We start from the raw sequence: 21,198 nt of genomic DNA, 5'->3' as shown, positions 1-21,198 counted from the left end.
CATCTTAGGGCACAATCTGGGGAAATGTCTTGGAAAGATGTGTGCTTCTCATAAAGAATGAGTCCTTGGAATCAATTGAGTTTGCACGCTTGGGTATTTCTGGAAGTACTGCAGACTTACTTCTCCCACTGGTTACATACTCAGTGCCAGTAAATGAGGCAGTTCTGCATACATGGTGACTCTTTTATTCTTCCCATCAGCACTGCTGCCTGAAAGAGACTTCATATTGAGAAATGGCAGAGCTCACCTATGAAAAGGTGGGTGAAGATTAAAACAACTGATGCTTACCTTGTTTTTCCTGCCCTTTACCATAGTTCGGTGTGGGGGGGTGGGTTGAAATCACCCAAAAGAGAAAGAGAACATAGAACAAAAGCAAAATTATAAATTAAATGCTCTGAAGGAAAGAAACAGTTTTATAGAAGTATAAAGCAAATGAACCCTACCTATGATGTCAGGAAAGTCTTCCCACAAAAAGTGATCTTTTAGTTGAGATCTGAAAGCTGAGCAGGAGCTTACTAGAGGGAGAGCATATTCTTGAGGAATGAATAGTTTTGTGCAAAAATACCATGCAAGACTAAGTATGGCATATCTGAGGACAGAAAGAAGCCCAGTGCGACTGCAGTGCCGTGGTGATGAACAATTTGAGAATTATTTAGTACAGAAATCTTAATCTATGGGTGAGAATGAGATTCCTAGACATCACATATAGAGTGAGGAGGTCTACGTTTAATCCAGATAATGTAGGCAGATTCTGCAAAGGAGAATTAGAAAGGACAGCCAAAGTGGTAGGAACAAAACCAGGAATGGTAGTTACAAATACTGCCCCCCCCCCCAAAAAAAGGTTTAGGAAGGAGGTGGTGATAAAGTGTCAAATGTTAAAAGGCAAAGTAAGAGGGAATGTGAAAGATATCCATTGGATTTTAGGGTAAGGAAGTCATTGACTCTGGAATATGCTTTTGTCTGGGTTTTTTGTTTGTTTTGTTTTGCTTATTTTTTAATGATGGATTTGGGAGCCAAAATGGATAGGCTAAAGAGTAAAAGGAAGATAAGGATATAGAAACAGTATATGCAGGTTTTTTGAGATTTTGAAGGGTGGAAGAGATAGATAAGTACTTTGAAAGGCAAGTGGGATAAAGGGAGGCCAGAAAATCATGTTTAAATCTTTACAGAAAAGTCCTAATAAGGTAGAATGAACAGTAACGATAGTTTAAGGTGCCTAAAAACATGGAATAGGGAAAAATCCAAAGCACATTTAGAACTTCCTTTAGAAGATAATAGAGACAAGTAAGGAGAGGAGGAAAATTTCATGTTTTTAGAAGTTTGGTGGTAGAATTCAAAGAGTTCCCATTAGATTACTTCAATTTTCTTTGCAGCTACTTAGGAATATCATTTGCTGCATAACCTCCACCCTATAAATAGCATTCCCTCCCCACCTTTATCATCTTTCCCAGTTATACCTGAACATGCCCTAAATATCTAGCCTTAACTAGTCCCCTCTCATTCTTCCACGCCAGACTCAACTGGACCCTTCACCACTGCCTCTACTGCTGATCACAGTGGCCTCTGTTAAAACACTGCTTTACTGGATACACCCAAACCTCACAGTCCCTCTCCCCTACCCACATCACACCTTCAGGGCAGTGAAGCTGCACTGCAGTCTGAGGAAGTCCATGATCCTCTTCAACTCTATCAATCTTTGTTCCTGGGACTCAGTGCATAGCATCTTTTAACACAGCTCCTTTTATTTCTTGCCCTCTCAAGCCAGTGAGTAAACAAATATCTTGCCATCTCTTTTATAATCCTTTTCTGCTCTATCTACTCTCCTGATACTGAGGGGGAAGAAATTCCCATAAACATCAATTTATGAAAATAGGTACTGAGAGGATGGCCAGGAGCATGAAGCAATTGGAATATAAAGGTTTTAAAAGAAATAGAAACTAGGAGAGAAGGAGTCTGGAAAGAAGGTTCAGAGCATGGTAAGAACTTTGAACTTCATCCTGAGGTGTTGGAGTTGGGGGCACTGAACGGTTTGAAAGTTTAGAAGAAAGAAGGGGATGGAGTAGAAGGAAGACAGATGAGGGCAGGGAAATGTGAAGTGATTATTTTTGCAGTGATAAGGAGGATGTACTGTAGGCAGGGAGGACATTGGGCATAACAAGGGCAGAGACTCCAGATTTCTAAGCTGAGCAACAAAGTTGATGGTCGTGTCATACGCTGAGTTGGGCCAGTGGGATTAGGAGCAAGTTTGTAGGACAAGAAAGGAAGTCGAATTCATGTGTGACATGTTGAGTTTTAGGGCCTTGTGGGATATCAAAATGGAAATATCCTCTAGGCAGATGTCTGCTATCTGAAGTGTAGGAGAGGAGTCTGGGATGCAGATACAAGTCTAAGAACCATATACACTACATGAGTGAGATTCCCCAGTGCGGACATGTAGCATGCAAAGTGGTAAAAATAAGGATGGTAAACCCCAATATTTGCAAGGGACAGAAGAGGGGGTACCCTTGAAGCAGATAAAAAAGAGTTGCTAGAAAAAAAAGATCTAACTGAAAGGATGTTACAAAAGCCAGTGAAGGAGAGAACATCACAAGTGGGGGCTTGATAAAGTAAGAAGTCAGTAATATCAAGATGGAAAGGACCTGTGGATTTGCCAATTCAAAAGTGCATAGGCTTATTGCATGGAGCACTGGGTGTTATATGCAAACAATGAATCATGGAACACTACATCAAAAACTAATGATGTAATGTATGGTGACTAACATAATAAAATAAAATTTTTAAAAAAGTACATAGGAAGTTTCATGGAAGGAGAAATCAGACTGATGTTTGGTGGAGACTGAATGTAGGAAATTCAAAGCAGAAGGCAAAATTTAGTATGGTAGCTTGAAGACTTTGCTGGGTAAAGGAAAGGAAAGGTTTGTATTTTTTAGACTGAAGGAAAAGAATCAATGAGAAGGAGATTAAGAATGTAAGAGAAGTTGTTTATAACTAATAGATATTTCAGGGTGCACCATGGAAAGGGCTGACAGAATGAGTTGTGAGAACAGTGATAGAGTATGCTAGAACATGGTCACCACAGCCTGATCATTTGAGGACTGCCCAAGTGTGATGTGGCCAACAGAAATGTATGGAACTAATGGAATTTTAAGTCAGTTTTTTTTTTTTTAAGATTTATTTATTTATTTGAGAGAGCGAGAATGAGAGAGAGTACATGAGAGGGGGGAGGGTCAGAGGGAGAAGCAGGCTCCTTGCTGAGCAGGGAGCCTGATGCGGGACTCGATCCCGGGACTCCAGGATCATGACCTGAGCTGAAGGCAGTCGCTTAACCAACTGAGCCACCCAGGCGCCCTTAAGTCAGTTTTAATAGAAAGTTCTTCTGCTCAGAACTCAAGGCAGCTGTTGTATGCTGGGGTATATAGATGGCTGTTTTTACCCAATCCCTAGAAATCTTAACACAACTGAAATATAGTAATTTCTATTTACAAAACATAAATAACTTGCTCATAATAAGCACCCAAATGTTTGTAAAATAAATGGATTAGGTTACCCTGGATTTTTCTGGGGGAAGGGAGAAGGAAAATTATAAAATAAAAAAGAGTGTAGGAAGGGGTATTGAGGAGAGGGAGAATCCCAGGGAAGAAAGGTGTAATAACAAAGCCTAGTACCAGAATAAAAACACCCAGTGTAAGGAAAAATATGTTTGTTTATGCTTGCTGCAAGTAAAAGAAAAATGTTTTTTCCCTCTGAACTTACTTTCTTTCAGTGACTGTATCTTGATGCCAGGGTAATGAAAATCAGAGTTGGTACTTTGGTTCCTGCCACTACTTCCTAAAGACAACCAGCATGAAATGGCTGGAGTAGGGAGATGGAGCACCTGGTTTTAAAGAAACTGTGTGACCTCAAGCAAATAATTTACAGTGTCAATCTCAGTCTTCTCATATGTAAAATGGAGGTAAAAATAGTACCTTCTCACTATTGGTACCCTTCTCACTATTGAGAAAATCCGATGAAATTATGTGGATTAAGGATTTTCTTGGGGTATGGTAATGGCTCAATGGATTCATAATTACTTGAAAGGCTCAGGAAATGGAAAATATTTCCTGTGGGTTCCATATCTTAGGGAAAAGGAAAGGCCTAGATCGTGTTAAGGAAAATGGATGCAGTGTAGGTCCACCACCCACTCCCAGTGCCTCATTCAGAAATAGGAATTGAATTTATCCTCAGACCTGGTCTGCTTTAGATATAAAGAATCCTGGGGAAGGCTCACCATTTCCCCTTCTCTACTCCACCTGCTTCTAATATACTTTGAAACCCTAATCTAGGGAGGTATGGCAACTGTGGAATAGTGAAAATTGAGCTCTTTGTGTTGCTGAGAACTCATGCTGCTTCAGGTACTTCTTATGAGCTCAGTGTCTTGGGGGAAACTGGCTTCAGGGATTTATATGGCCTGGAATTCCAAAATTATTCAAGGTTGAGAACAATCACTCCATGCCTCTTTTTCCATAGTACCTCAGCCTTCTCTGTGTCTCTAGTCCATTTTGCTCTCTCTACTAGATAGAAACTCTTTTCTGTACTTTCCAGTATACACTTTTGGGAAGATTTTCTAATTAGCTAAATAAATGCACTCTGCTGTCCTATATTAATCAGCTATTGCAAATACAACAGCAGCAGCAACAACAACAACAAAACCCCACAGATGTGTAAGGAAATATAAAAAAAAAAATCCCAGTGGCTTACAATAAGCTTTTATTCTTCTGCTTGTCCACAGGTTGATGGTGATTCCGCCTATCTAGAACTGCGGTCAACTGGGAAGCTTGCTTGAGGCTATGGTTTGGCATTAGCTCTGTTTCATGTACATTCATTCTGGGGCCCAGGCTGAAGGAGCATCAGGTTCCTGAGCATTGTCTTCTATGGAGGATAATTGAACAAGTCATGCCTCTTGAGACCTCAGTCTGGCACATGTTCACATCTACCCATATTTCATCAGCTTAAGCAAGGCACATAGCCAAAGCCACCAATATGGTAGTAAATATACTCTTCTTAGTCTAATAAAGCAGTGTCACATGGGAAAGAGCATGGGTGTAGAATTCTAAAACAGGAAGTTATGAAGAATTGTAAACAATGATTCAAACTTTGTCCCGGACAACTATAATCTATGTGTGCGTCAGGTGCCCACTCTCATCTAATCTTTGGCTGTACTTAACAAAAGTCTGCCGAGTAGAGCAGCCCACAGTGAAAACAGGTCAATGAGTGCAACCCACATGACTCCTATCTAGTGTGTGAACCCTAGGAAAGGTGTCAATAGCATGAGAGAATAGAGAATAGAGGGGACTAGATAGCCCTCATTCATAACATTTTACCGTGAATTTGTTTCAAAAGTAAAGGTTAGTCAAGTCTGGAGGTATATTTGTTGAAATGAATGAGTTATGATTCAAAAGAAGTGAAGTTATGAACCTTCAAATAGTTGAGTCTTAATACAAATAACTACAGGCAGTCTTTGCTCTAGACTACCCCAATGTACATGAATTTCACTTGCCGCAGTTTACTTAAATAACACCAGTCCCACAACACTATGATTCAAAGTCAGTTACCACAGTATATTAACTGTGAGTGCTTAAAGTATAAACTTCAGCGCTAGGTCTTAGGTCCACAAATCACTGTGTAAATAAGAGATGTGCATCATGATCAGTGAACAATCACATTGCTTCTTTCAAAATCTGTCTGTGATTGGTCACTGTGCATCTTTTATTCAGTTCACACATGTATAGCAAAGCATGTCATTGTGTTGCCTTCTTGTCTCCCAGGGATAAATTCATGTAACAGTTTATAAAAATGGGTAATGGAGTGTTAGTTACACCAGCTTAAAAGTGATGGAGGCGGTCATTGTTCTTTCAGGGGCAAAGAATAGAAGGGAACAGATAGCTGTCAGGGAAGAGAGACTGACTCACAACTGGTGCTTGGACTTCTAAGGGGATCACACAGCTGATTCTGAAAGTGATAAAAGATGCTGGAAGGATGCATACAAGACCTGAAGTGGGAGCATCTCTTCTCCCTTTCTTCCCCTGGTAGTCCCCCAACAGCTCCTCCCATTGGCAGTTAGTCTAGGAAATGTAGTTTGCAGATACACAATCAGAGCCAGAGAGGTAGAAGGGTTGGACTGGGTCTGAGAAGCACTAGGTAAGTAACTGCAATAGCTGCCATCACTATTTCTCCTAGGGATTGTTGCAAAAATAAGATTACTAATGCTTTGCTTTGATACCTCAGATCTTTGAAGAGGCGTGTCTACAGGGCCGCTGTCAAAAGTCTGCTACCCTTGTAAGTCATGCATTGAAATAAATGGAAACATGTTGCCCAAATATCAACCAGAGGTCAGTTACAACCACTTTTTGTTGATCCACAAAAATCAGATATTTCCTACCCCCTCAAATTATTGTTGTTATTTGCTAATAGTTTATTTCATTTCTCCTCAGATGGCTAACCTTTGTGTGACTCCATGTCTAAGAACTTAGCTTGTCTTCTTTTATCTATTCTCAGGCTGTAGGGTTGCTTTTTCTTTGCTCTCTTTCTTATTTGCCTCTCTACTTCTGGTAATGAGGTATCCTGGGTGTTGATTCTTTGAGAGTATTTTTCAGTTTGCTACTCAAAGAAAAAGAGGCTAAGGAATCTGAGATTTTAATTTATTTCAACTTTCTTGGTTTCTTTCTTATACCCCTGCTGGCCCACTGGGAAGAAACAAGTCCACCCCTTTGGAGAATTTGAAGCTTATGCTCTGGAAAAGAAAACAATGGCTTGTACTTACTTCTTAATATAGTTCTTATCTTCTTTTACATACACTCTTTTACACATAATAAGCATTTATGTATGATAAAGATAGACAACTACAGCATTTGAGCTGTTTAAAAAACCACTATTATGAAGTTCTGGGGTCCTATCTGACACCCACTTGTATGGGTGGCAGTGACACCCGGGTAGAAGAGGGTAATGTGAATATACAGAGAAAGTTTAGAAATTACTAATTGGACAACCAATTGAAAAACTAATATAGGTGATAAGTCTTGCTTGTATTCCAATTTCCATAGCTATCTTTTCAAATATGTCTCTGATACCCTAAGATGCTATAAGAAAGATACCAGTTAAACTGACCAGTGCTGCTTTTTCATTGTATTTTTTTGTATTTTGTATTTATTTTTATGGCACACTTTTAGAGGTACTTCACTTCTGATTACAAAATAATTTAGTGTGTTTATTCCAGTGAGTTGAACTAAGCTGTTACTAGTTTTGAAAAACTATGCCTCCATGGCTTTAAGGGAAGATTGGATTGGTACGAAATACCAATTGAGGTCTTTATGCCTGGTGACACCATTGGTTGAGAAATACCAAGTGAAGGTTCTAAACCATTATATGTAATGTATAATCTAACATATAACCCACATGCACATATAATAAACAAAACCAACATTTTCTATGAAGTATTCATTCCTATTGATCAATGAAGTGTATTCTAGTGGAAAGAGTCTTAGGTGATAAAGTTTGGTTCAGCCTCTACTACTAATTAGCTCTGTGACCTAGGCAAAGTCATTTAATCTCTCTGGGACTCACTTTGCTTATCTGTAATAAGAGAGAATAGACCAAGAGTGACAAGCAGGATTCATCTTGACCACTAACTCCAGAGAGCAGTCTGTTTGTTAAGTGCTGAGTTGAGAATTCTAAAGCTGAGTCTGGGCTTAATGAGAAGGAATGCCATGATCGATTAGTGCTGTCTGCTATGGGTATAGGAGGTGGAGAGCGGCACTGAGAGTGCCATATGTTAGCTGTCACCCTAGACTAGATTACCTCCAAGGCCATTTGTACTATGCCATATAATTCAAGTTATTTATCATGTAAATTTAGGTTTATAAACATAAAACAAACTGGAAAAACAAACCTCGAGGTTCCCTGATCTAAATACGGATTTTGGAAAAATACATTTTTTCCTTTTGGAAGTAGGAATGAAAAAGGAAGTTTCTGCCAGAACTTTTTGAAAGAGTTTTAAAATAATGTAAATTTATCTCCCTTCACTCTTCCATTCTCTCATGAAATATTTATTGAGTACCAACTTTGAAATTGACACAGTGCTGCATGTTGAATATTTGCTGAATTGAGTTGAAATGGGGGATAGAAAGATGAATAGACACAGCCCTTGCTCTTGTGGAGTTCATGGCCCAGTGGAGAAGGCATACATCCTAGCAGGTAATTCCAATACAACATGTTAAATGCTGTAATGGTCTTATGAAGCTCAAAAAATGAAATGACTAACTTTGTCTCAAGGAGTTGCTGCAGGTTCTATAGAGATGACATCTAAGCTGAGTGTTAATGGATGAATAAAAACTTGTCTGGTGGAGAAGGATAGTTTAGGTATGTTGGCACTTTTGAAAAAGAGTTTCTCCCCACAAATTATTTATATTTTCAGGTTGTTTTGATTAAAGTGGAGTCTAGAAAATTGAAATATAATTGTTAATGAGGATTCTGATTGTTTAAGAAACTTTAGTCCAATGACGCGGGCCTGGAAATGTCATTTGAACTGCCTGAGAGAGGAGGAATGAGGCAGTTCAGATGGAAGTTTAAAGATCTCTGGGTGATAACACCAATAAATGGCTCAGAAGCAGAGAGGACAGAACTGTGCTGATCAAAACTGGAGATTCAGAGAGAATGGGAGAAGGCACACTGGCTGGGAAGGAGGCTGGGGATGGGAGGGGTTCATGAGGGAATTTGTGTAAAGGTTTGGAAAGGGGTGGCCTGAAATCAAGGGCCTCCCGGGAAAGGACCTAGCTTCCTAGGAAAATAGGGATGGAAAGGGTACCTCGTGCTGGAGAATGGCAGCGAGGTAAAGTAGGAAGTTATGAGAAACATTGTCAAGGGTCAGGTGAACAAGAGTTGCCAGAAGAAAGGTTATGTGGAGTCCAGGGAAAGATAAGCTGATTGTGTACTAGTGGGTGAAGATTTCATTTTTAATATGTGTAAACTACACCCCCCCCGAAATAGAAAAAAATATTCCACAGACCATAATTGTTTCTGAGGAAAAGTGGAGGAAAGTCTCAGATGAGGGAGCTTCTTGGAGGGAAGAGATTCAGATCTCAACTCCTCCTCCTTATGAGCTACTGAAAACTTGGAGAGAAGTGAGTGTGGACTAGACTATAAGTTTCCCTAACATAAACGTGAATGTTGTTTGGAGGTTGCTGATGTTCTGAGTTGTGACTATGTGTTGGCAGGCCTGGTAGATGGAGTTAGGAGTTGGATTTGCTTCTTAAGCTGTGTGTTCCCATTTCGGTAGCGGGTGAGCCTCACTAGTATCATGATTGACTTACAGTGATGTCCAAGCCCTCACCTTTATGAGACTGGCTATGAGGCAGAGCAACCTCCATTTACCCACTGAAAAAGCACTTTTATAGATCAAACAGCAGGCCTTTTGTTGTTCTCAAAGGATAAAACTAGTATATTAGATGAATAAAAATGTGGCTCATGTTGTGAATGACTTAGAGCGGGTCCTGTGTCTGTCACATACAACTGGGATTTGTGGGAGTATATGTATGTAACTTTAGTCACATGGCACAATTTTGGGGAAAGCCACTCAATGAACTGATCATTTTCTAGTACATTCAATGAACTCATTAAGCAGCCTGCATCAGAGTTGGCAGCCATGGCTAGCCACTCCTTTCTTCTCACACTGAGGCATAATAAACAATTGGCTGGCAGAGCTAAGGGAAATCAATCCAGGTTTCAATTTAGGCACATTATTTTCTGGCTGAGAATTGTGTCTGGGCATGTGTATTTAATTTTAGTTAATTTTTTTTCTTGCTAATTTTTTTGTAATCTAAAAGAAAATTTCGTGGGGCATAGTGAGATTTCCTTACTATGTAAAAAGTGCTTTGTTCTTCTTTAGAAAGCTATTAGGCAGGATCTACTAAAGCTATATATTCATATTAAAATATACATGCAGAGGCAATGACCCAGCAATCCTACTCCTAAGTATATACTCCATGGAAATGAAAATATATATGCACCAAAGTAAATGTACAGGAATGTTCATATCAACAAACCATGCATTTATCAATAGTAGAATATTCTGTACATACAGTGGGATATTATGCAATGAAAAAGTATAAACTACACTTACACAACAACACGGATAAATGCCCCAAACGTAATATTGAGTAAAGAAGTCAGACATTCCCACTTTCCCAAAAATGAAGTCAGACTAGAAGAGTAGATTTTGTATGATTTGATTTGTACGAATTTCAAAAACAGGCAAAAGAAATTTGTGCTGACAGAATTCAAAAGTGTTTACATTTGAAGGGTTAATGACTGAGAAGGGACCTATCAAGGGCTTCTGCTGTTCTATTTCTTGATCCTGATGGTGGCTACACTGGTGTATTTACTTCGTAAAATGTCGATATATGCACTTATGATTTGTGCCCTTTTCTGCATATATATTTTGACATCCATAAAAAATTTTAAGAGGTTTGTTTAGTAATAAATGTTTTATTTATATTATTTTAGTCCTGCAAAGATAGGTTTAATTATTTCTTACTTCTTAGCATATCAAGGTCAAGTCTTTTGTACAAGAATTGGTATTTTTATTCTGTTGTTTTTGTTAAATACATATGCGTAGCAATTAATATTTTCTGAATTTTATTATATTCTCTACAGTAGTTAATCTTGTGGCAAACAATGCTGAATTTTAAGAGGTGGACTAAGGTAACAAATTATGTCAAAGTTTCTTACAGAGTGGAAAATTTTCTCTTAGCTAAGAGCATTGATTGGGACAAATTATGTTTTCAATTTATGTATTTTCTTCAGTATGAGTATTACGTAGTTCATTTAAACATGATTTGCCTTTGTTACCATCTTCACTTTCTGTGTTTCTTCCTATTGAATGGCATTGCTTGGTATCCTCCCTTTTTATGAAGAGAATTTCAGATTATATTTTCCCTTTCTGTATGTATTTATCCATAAAGTACATATGTATGGGCTTTTTCTGTCTTCTTGTCTTATATCATTGATGTATTCCCAGAAAGCTGTGTGTGTGTGTGTGTAGCAATAATTGAGAAATTGTAGTCAGAGGTTGAAAGGAACTGAGGATAATAGTTCACATCCCAGTTTTCAGATAGGAGACTCTACCTTCTGAGAAATTTAGTGTTGTAAAATATTCTATTAAGAACTTGTAGAGACAATAAAATTACAAGACCTACGTGAAGCAAAGGAGATAACAAGCTCTAATGTTTTTCAACCCTTTCGGCTTGATAGAATCATTGACTGTTAGTACTGGTTGGGCAGAATGCAGACAGCCTGCAGCTCCATGGAAATGTCGCTCAGATTCTCCCAGGTACTGGTGATCGTGCTCCACAGCTCTAGGCGTGAAGGAGACACCACCCTGAACCTCCAGCTCTCTGCAGAGAGACAGTAGAGGTGAACTGCCTGGGCCACCTTTGCAGAGAGGGCCCCTGCCTTGCTGGAGACGGATGCCCTTTAAGAAGAAATCTGCGATGTCTTGGATTTCCTTCCATTATGCTCCGCTTTTAAATTTTTAAACTTAGCTTCAGTCTTAAAGGCTGTGGTATAAGAACACAGCTTTCCAATCTTATCTATTTTCCAGTGTAGGATAAACATGTTGGGTTTAGTTAAATTATGAATGCTGATAATATTCATTTGGTACAATTTATATTCTTCTTTTATCTTTTTATTTTTGACAGTTTAGACTGGAGCATAAAGCATAATTATATTCTTGGCATCCTCCCTTAGAAGTTTTAAATCAGTTCATGAGGTTTTCAGCTCAGCTCCTGTCATTTATCCATCAGCATTCAGTCCACTTAATCCCAGCCTCTCAGCTGAGCAGCCCTAGCCCCTGTTGTGAGTGATTGGCCTGCTCCAGTGCTCCCAGCTTCTCCTGTCACATCGCATTTGCATAAAAGAGGACAGATAACCAAATTTGAGCACACAAATGAAAATGCTAAGCGCTAAACCTGTCACAGTTGTTGTTCAACTAATTGTGAAAAATTTGATTTGCTCCCCTTTCACTGTTTGTCATGTGGACCCCCTTCTCAAATGTGCCTTGGCTTCTGCCTCTGTATATGTAGTGTTTAAACTCTTGAGCACAAGCAGCCCACCCTGGGGATTACTTACCTCTCCTACCAGCTTTTAATGTTGGCTCATCTTCTTGACTAAATTAGGCCACCATGGCAAACAAACACATAATTAAAAACCCAGGAAAGACAACTGCAGTTGCACTTCTTAAATTGATTTTTACAATGCTGGTGTATGCCTCTGTATGCTTTTCCATTTGATAATTTTATTTATATAACCTCTGGTAGGAGAAAATTGAGGATGGGTGCTGTAGCAAGCTTTGTTATTTTGAACCCTGTGTGTTATTTGTTTCTTACTTTCTGTTTCTCAAATAACAAAAATTGTATAATGGGTCTTAAAAAGCACATTTCTATTCCCTAATACTTTACCTGACATGCCAGTATACATTTTTAATCAAGGTTTCAAATGATTCCATTTGAAATAGTATTAGAAACAATGGATAAAATTCCTTTGCTTACAACACTCAATCACAGGGGCTCTGTTTAAATGGTATGTGATATGGGTGTTTTGAAAATATGTATGTGTATTATGTATAGTCTGGTTTAGTGTTCATTATGCAGAGGCTTTATTCTCTTTTTAAGTTGATGATTTCTTTGTGCCCATGAAAATAACACATATGGTGTGTCTACAAAGTGAAAAAACTTGTTTTCCAGGAGTCACACAAGGAAATGTTTCTTTTGTTTAGAACAAACCTCTGATTGCTTGACTGTGTTAACTTGTCCCTAATATTTTAGGTATGTAATCTTCAAGCAACAACGAAGATGGCATTAACTAAAGTTGAAACCTTTTAAAGTTGAATACAGCTTGAATTACCTTTGAGAATTGGAGGGTTATAGTCTTGATATTGGGTTGAAGTGAAATGTGACATTACAGTGACAGTTTGTGGTTTGCAAAAGTTGGATGTAACATCATGTATGACAGTATTCCTTTGAGATTTATTTTTAGTAGGTCATAAGACATGGATTAATTGAAGAAGTATTTGAATATATGTAATTCTATACAGTCCTATCCTAAAGAAAACAGTGTCGTTCTCCTTGCCATAACCCCCTTAAGATGCTAAGGGATTAAATCTAACTTGAAAATTTGAATGTATACTAATCACAATGTTTAATCACATTTTAGTTCAAAGAAATTAGATTATGGTATGAAATGCTCACTACTTTAAAACATACAAGATGGGTATTAAAGAGGGCGCGTTCTGCATGGAGCACTGGGTGTTATACGCAAACAATGAATCATGGAACACTACATCAAAAACTAATGTAATGTGTGGTGATTAACATAACATAATAATAAAAAAATACATGATAAATTTAAGAGTTTAACTTTTTTTTTTTGACAGCTGGAGGAATAATTTTATTCCTTTTACATTTTGTTTATACTTCACTATTTTTATGTCATTATAATTTCTTTTGTGGGTGAAAATATCTGTGAGACTGTATATATAGATTTAAACTAGATGTGGCTAGTTACATATGAACAATATTAATTATGAGATTTCAATGTCTCTAAACCAAAAATCTGGAAAGGACCACAGAATTAATTTAACCCTCTGGAAAGGATTGAATGAAACCATTATCAGAGAGATCTACTCCATTGCCTGCTTTCATTCTACTTCCAAGTTGTGCTGATTCCTCTTCAGTAATAGTTCTTAATCTTTATCCACATATATTTCATTTTTGCATTCATTTAATTACAGACCTTATAATTATGGAGGCAGCATTAACACTGTGGTTGTTAATTGTTTGGGCCTTAGAGCCAGACTACATCAGTTGGAAACCTGTCTCATACTCTCAGTACTGTGTGACCTGGGGCATAACTGGTCGTTACCTCCAGACTTCTCTTCTACATGACGGAGATGATCATAACACCTTCCTCATAGAGAAGTTATTAGATTTAAATGAGTTCATGCATGTGATGCTTTTAGATCAGAATTTGGCACACTGTAAGTGCTCAAGAATAGTAGCTATTATTATAGTGCATACAAGATTAATGCTTTTCTTTTTGCCTTTGACCTATTTTAAATACTTTTCTAAGGTTTCTAAGCAATCATATTTAACATTTTAATGGCTTATATAATATATCATAGTTGACCTAATATTTCCCCAACTATTGGATATTCATATTATTACTAGTTTTTAAAAAAATATATTAATACAGCTATGTGTATCTCTGTTCATTCAGGATCCTCTCCCCCCAGCACCCCACATTCCTCTGAGTTAAGTTTCCAGAGGTTGAAATTTCTGTTTCATAAGGCATGAAAATTTTAATGGATATTGCATTATATTGCAAAATCCTCATCCAAAAAGTCTGAACCACTTTACAATGTTAACTTCAATCTCTGTCCTCACTTGTGTTGGTCTTGCTAGCATTTCCTGCCTTTGTGTGCTCATCATTTCCAAGTCCTGCCTATGGTAGAGGACTCCCCAAACTGCTGCTGTCTTCCTTTGCAGTTCAATGCCTGACACCCACTTCTTCTTCATTTCACATTAGAATAATTCTTCTTAATCATTGTTTTTCTTATGACACTGTTAGAGTTTTTCTTCTGTGGCTTCTACTTCTTTTTGAATAAAGTTAGAAGTTTTTATTAATTAAAATAAACTGCTGGACCAGTTATCATCTACTAAGCCTACAATTTCTATTTTATTTTATTAGGAGGCTGTGCAGCCTAGTTCCAAGAATGCAGGCTTCGAGTCAGACAGATCCGGTTTGAATCATGATGCTATTATTTACCAAGTTGTATAGCCTCAGGTAAATTCTCTGAACTTCAGTTCCTCATTGAGGATAAGAACAACACCACCAAACTCGAATGGTCACTGTGACATACATAAGGCATGTGAAATCTTGGCTGGCATTATGCAATAATTACTAGTTAATTTACTCTTTCAATCACTACTCTATTCCTACTTTTGCTCTTTTTTCAAAATATTTCCTGCAAATAGTTTCCATCTTTTATTTCCAAACCATTGCAAACACTGAGATTCTTTTTTCTCTTTGCCGAATTTCCATATTTTTTTTCCTTTGAAATCATTTTTGCTCGTTTCTTTATATTGGATCTAGTTGCTTCAACAACTACTCTTATTTGGGATTTAAAGAGCTCCCAAATGGATGCTTTTGCATACAGAAGTTTTTATTTAATATTAAACTTCAATTGGGATAAAATGCTGAGGAAATCTGTGAATTAATATGAAAATAAAAGTTATCAGTTGGGTGGGGAAAGGGGAAAAGAGAGAAGGCGTTTATAGAACCATTTTTCTTCCCCAGTAATAAAACCATTTTTGTTCCTGAATGGCTCAAAGATACCCTCCTGGTGTTGGTGCTGGAAGAACTTGGGGTAAAAGAGACATAGCGGCCAATGACTCTTTGGCTAATTACGTTTACAAAGTGCTGTCTCATCTTGCCCTATTTAAAATTTTAATTGTATAAAAACACTTCTCTGACCTTAGGAAATTTACAAGTTGGAAAAATAAACAAAACATGTTTTTACAAATCACAGACAAAGATTATGAAATAATGCCACCAGCATGACATGGCATAGACCAGGGTTCTCAAACTCAAGTGATAAGGAAACTGAAGAGTATATGTAGTCCCTAAGAGTATTAAAATTTAACTTAAATGATGGCAACAACACAATGTTGACTAAACAAAATACATCTTGAGTGTCATTCTGTGGGATGCTGCTTTGTGACTCCTTGTACACAAATTATGTTATATTTACAGAGCCAGCCATGATTCAGGAAGACTTTATGGAGGCATTGGTTCTAGGTTTTAAATGACAAGTGGGATTTGAAGATGGGAGGTTATATCTAGCTAGGCAGGGACAATGTATAGGGAAAGGCAGAGAAAGAGAAAGCATGATCTTTCCTGAAATCAGCGAGTGCTTTGATTTTATTTGGGAGGGAATCATCCCCATGACAAAAGCTCCACTGATGAAAAGGATGTGGGGTTTATACTGTGTGCCGTGGTAAGTTATCGAAGGGTCTTCTTCCCTCTCCTGGAGATTAACCTAACAAAAGTAATGTTTTGGGATGGTTGTGCAGGTGGCATGCTGAAATCCGGAGATAGAAAAGCCTAGAGAAAAGGAGACCAGTTAGAAGATGGTTTCAGTGGTCCGACTGTGAGGTACTGGGTATCATGGTGGTAAAGAATAGAAAGGGAGGAGCATACAAAACAAAGATTTCATAAAAAGAATTAAATAGGCCTGGGACCAGATAAAATTTAGAGCCAGGAGAGATGAAGAAATCAAAGTTCACTGACAATTCAAACTTGGTCAGAAAATTAACTAAAATAATGAAACCAAGAGAGCTAGCTTTGGCAGAAATGCTACATGCGATTCTAAATTTGTGAAGTAAGATATTCAAGATATTCAAGATATTCATGTAGCTGGCTGGATGATCTCATTGAGATTGGAGGTGTGGATTTGGAGACCAAATTCAAAAGTTACATGGAAGGAGGAAATAGAAAATAATGGGGATATAACTTGTTTTAGTAGTTTGACAGTGAACTGGAAACTGGAAGGGGCCAGTAAAATAGGGGCACCTCTTTCCTATGGGAAGGTAATTGTTGTTGGTTGTCCCCTGCCCAGTACAAATCACATGATCATATTGACTGAAGTCCAAATCCCACATTTCCTTGGATCTGAGAACTAGGTTCCTTTTTTGCTGCTTTGTGGACAAAAAAGAGAGGGAACCCCCTTTTTTCTTGCACGAGGTAAGATCAGAGTTTCGAGTGGGAAAAGAAGCTACCATAAATCCATGAAATTGTGTGTGAATTAAAAATGTTTTAGCAGGATTCTTCTTTTGTGACCTCCAAAAGCTGCTTTGAAAATTTGGAATTTTGTTAAGTGTTTTATTGGATTTTTTAATGTAATGAGAGCTTTTCATTAAGAGTTTTGAGAATTATAATTGCCAAGACCCAGTCACTGCACAAGTGATTATTATACTCATTCACAGCTGTGGTGGGCATTAGCACTCCTCTTCACTGTCTGGTTCTCCTCTACCTTCCCGCAGATGGGTGGGTGGCTTTTCTCCCCCTGCTGCCCTGAGGATGGGTATGCCATGTGGTTTGCTTTGGCCAAGGAGTGTGAGTGGAAGCAGTGGGTCAGTTGTGGCTCAGCTACCCAGCCTGCTCATCCCTCCCACTGCCGTCAGCCATGGACATGCAGGTTGGTATGGAGATGCCTAGTGGCTAAAGCAGGTGAGAACGAAGGCAGCACGTGGAGATGAGCTACGCTGCAGTGTTGTCTATCGTCTGTTGTCTGGGAGAGTAAGAGAGAAACTTTTGTTGGACTTTTTTTTTTAAACCACGGCATAATCTAGTTTACCGTTGTTAATAAAATGACTGGATTGAAAAAAAAATTAACAAAAAAGGAGTTGTAAGGATGCCTAAAAGGTCTCCAGTTACCTGAAATTTTTATAATAGTTCAGTGTATGAATCCTTACACTTTGTCAGATGTATAGTTTTATAATCACAATAATCATGTGTACAAAGGATGGTAATAAGCACTGTGCTGGGGTGCCTGGGTGGCTCACTAGGTTAAGCGTCTTCCTTTGGCTCAGGTCATGATCCTAGGGTCCTGATGGGATTGAGCCCCACTGTCTGTCTGTTGGGCTCCCTGCTCAGTGGGGAGGCTGCTTCTCCCTCTGCCCCTCCCCGCCAGCCCCACCCACTGCTCATGTGTGCTCTGTCTCTTGCTTTCTCTCTCTCTCAAATAAGTAAAATCTTAAAAAAAAAAAAAAAAAGCTTTTGCTGTGTGCCACTGCCTATTCTAAACCCTTGTAAGCTCTGTGCATCTCTGTTTAGCCCTTTTGACAATCCTAAGAGGAGACTTCTGTTAGTCATTTATAGATGAGGAAACTAAGGATAGAGAGGATTCTTAACTTGCCCAAGGTGGGTTCAAGGTTGAAACCCAAGTCTCTCTGATTTTAGGTTCTTTGTGCTTAGCTGCTGCAAAATGGCCTCTGGCCGTCTTCAGGAAGGGTAAGCTGTACTTTATACTCTGAATGTCTGAGTGTTGTGGATCCTGTAGTTCCTCAGTGTAAAACCTGGCTTCTTCTTGTATTGTAATTATGTGCATCAAACTTTCAACCTTGAGATCCTTTCTGCTACTAATTATGCTAATTAGTAAATCATTGAACTGAAAGACGAGATCCAGATTATTTTGAAGAATAGCAGCAGTTTGTGAAGATGAGAACCCTTTATTAGCCTATAGGTGGGAATCAGGCACTGCTAAGTCAGAGTGGTTTACAGTTGAACTATGAGAAGTCATTTAATGGTTGATTTTATACATACAGGAATGGAAAACAAAAAACAAATACTAGGTGTATTGTCCCCCCAGAAAGGACAAATACTAGGTATGAGGACTCAGAGATGAATAAGCATTTACCTTAAGGAGCTCACGATCTAGTGATTATGAGACACCAATAATAATAGCAATAACATCTAATATTTTTGACAATTAAAAGTGAGCCAGTATACTAAAACCCAGCAAATTGTGCATTTAAAAAATATATTCTTGGAATTTCACATACATTTCCCATTTAATGTTCAAATTAATCTTATGTAATTGTTTTCCACGTTATAAAATACATAAAATACCTGAACTTCAGAGAGGTCAGTTAAATTACCTGAGGTCACACTGTAGATGGTGGATGATGCCCAATTTTGTTAGACATCAAGGCCTATGCCTTTCTTTTCTTCACTAGTATTTCTAAAAATGTGTTAGGTCTATATTAGTGGCACATTACCAATTTTAATGCAGTATATAAATATCTTATTTTAAGAGTTATGGTTTGTATAGTTTCTACTTACTGGAAGTGATACTGATTTTCCACTTATAATAGTGATATGTAGTTTTATTTTAAAATACGTATTTCTAGGTGGAAAAATTAAATTTATTTTATTTTTTTTTAAAGATTTTATTTGTTTATTTGACAGAGAGAGAGTACAAGCAGGGGGAGCAGCAAAGGGAGAGGGAGAAGCAGGCTCCCCGCTGAGCAGGGAGCCTCCTGCGGGGCTCGATCCCAGAACCCCAGGAACATGACCTGAGCCAAAGGCAGCCGCTTAACTGACTGAGCCACCCAGGCACCCCTGAATTGATTTAAATAAAAATAGTATTCGGGTATGCAAAAATTGTGAACAGGGCAATCAAGTGCTTAAGTGTGGAAAGCAGTGTTCTAGGCCACACTGTACCATAGCTACCAAAAGGCTGAGGGCTGGGACTAGGCCATGCTATGGTAACAAACAACTCCTAAATCCAAGAGTTTAAGAAAAATGGTTCATTTATTTATAGCTTACATTATATATCTAACATGATTGGTAGCGACAGAGGTGGAGCTGGAGGTGTTTCTGTTCCATACAGTCACTCAGGAAACTAGACTGACAGATATCCCACTATTTTAGATCACTCCTCTGGAGGCTGGAGGATTAAGGGGAACCAGATCCATGAAAGGTTAAAGAGTTTGGACCTTATCCTGAGGGCAAGAGGGATTAGTGCCTTTAATGCCTTTTGTTCTATTCGTTGCAAGCAAGACAGTGTCATGGCCTAAGAAGATAATACAATATGTTGCCTCAGGACCCATCACTAAGATTTTTGTGATTCAAACCTAATATATGAAAATCCAGGCTTATACTGCAAATAAACATGGCGATTGTTCAAATTGCAAAAGGGTTCTTTGCTTAAATAAAGAATTAATTGTAGGGTGCTTTTTAAGTGTAAATATCCCTTAGTATGTACTGTTTGAAATATTGAAATGAATATTTATTTACTTCTATGTAAACTCAGCTTTTTAGAAGCTCTTCTGTAGTGGGGACTTTCACCTGTTTCACAGTGAAGGTAACAGTGTAGCTTTAAAATGTGAATGTTGTTCCCATTAACATTAGTAACAAAATGGATTTTCTTTTCCCCATGTGAATGCAATGAAAGCAAGTGTAATTTAGATTCTAAGCATTGTAACAAATACAAATTTGATAGGCAGGGACATTTCTTTGGTGATTATTTGAGCTGCCAAACTCTTGGTTTATGTTTCTATAATAGCCCTTACGATGTTTTATTACCTGCTTACATGGCTGTCTTCGTCACTAGCTTCTTGATGGCAGGAGTCATTAACTTTGCCTTTCCAACACCTGACACAGATCCTAGCTCTTAGTAGGTGCTCAAAAAGCATTTGCTGAGTGACTAAATAAACACCTTGCATTTTTCAAACCAAGTTCCGATGAGGAACACTTTCCCAGCACGTTTTACCTTTGCCAACCATGACTTTCTTTTTAATTCATCAGTTCTTACCTCTCTTGGGATTGCACCTTTGCTAGAGAGAACAGCTAAATCTTTAAGTAATCCAAGACAAATAAGAAATACACTTCAAGAGAGCTAGTGCATCCTTAAATTGTTGATTCCTGTGACTGAGTGAGAAAAGTAGGTGTATCTGTGTAGTCAAGAAATAAATTCTAGGCAACCTTAGCATAGTTGTCTGGTTTTGAAACATTAAGGCCAATTTATCAGCCATTACACTCTAGTTAAGTACTAATCAAGTTTATGTTTCCCCTCCAAGCTAAGTAGTAGAGAAGAACTCTGATTGCAGGGGCACACTAAAGCCATCTATTACACAGCCTTGAAATGCTTGTGACTTTAATTTCTACAAAGAGCATATGCTTATTGTGTTTAAATGTCAGTTTCACAAAAGCCATACGTCTCAAGTGGGACAATCAAATAATTGGAAAATAATTGGAAATTAATTTGCAAAAAATTGAGTCCTTGCTTTATCACCTCCCACTTCACATGCATTTTTTTTTTCCTTTTAGGTAAATTTCTATTCTGTCTCTTTATGTCCTGAAGCACATGCATGGATGCCGCTTCCAAAGTCTCTACCACTTGTGCTGTTGAGAGCTCTAGCTCCCAGATGATCTCCCCATTCCCTCTATTCAAGCTTAAGCATCATTTGTTATCCCTGAAATTTATGTGACAAGCCAGAATTGTGGCCATGTATGCATTTGCTTCTGAGAGTGCAAAACTTTCAAAGCAAAGAGGTGGAAAGCAGATGCACTCAGGGCTCAGATTAGCACTGGAGCTCAGTAATAAGG

The 21,198-nt window shown here is 38.2% G+C and overlaps 1 long non-coding RNA gene across 1 annotated transcript in view; it reads left to right on the top strand.

The window, feature by feature from the left end:
- Positions 1-1,865: 1,865 nt before the first annotated feature.
- Positions 1,866-21,198, top strand: part of LOC145720676 (uncharacterized) — a 142,072-nt gene continuing 122,739 nt past the window's right edge. Inside the window, exon 1 of the long non-coding RNA XR_014143843.1 lies at positions 1,866-14,871. This is a non-coding gene — a long non-coding RNA (uncharacterized LOC145720676). The remainder of the gene's footprint in view (positions 14,872-21,198) is intronic.

This window comes from Leptonychotes weddellii, chromosome 3 (genome assembly GCF_054177405.1).
Source record: "Leptonychotes weddellii isolate Sample4059 chromosome 3, ASM5417740v2, whole genome shotgun sequence".
Classification (NCBI taxonomy): domain Eukaryota; kingdom Metazoa; phylum Chordata; class Mammalia; order Carnivora; family Phocidae; genus Leptonychotes; species Leptonychotes weddellii.
The sequence above is the reverse complement of the archived record's forward strand: the minus strand, read 5'-3'. Positions and strand labels throughout refer to the sequence as shown.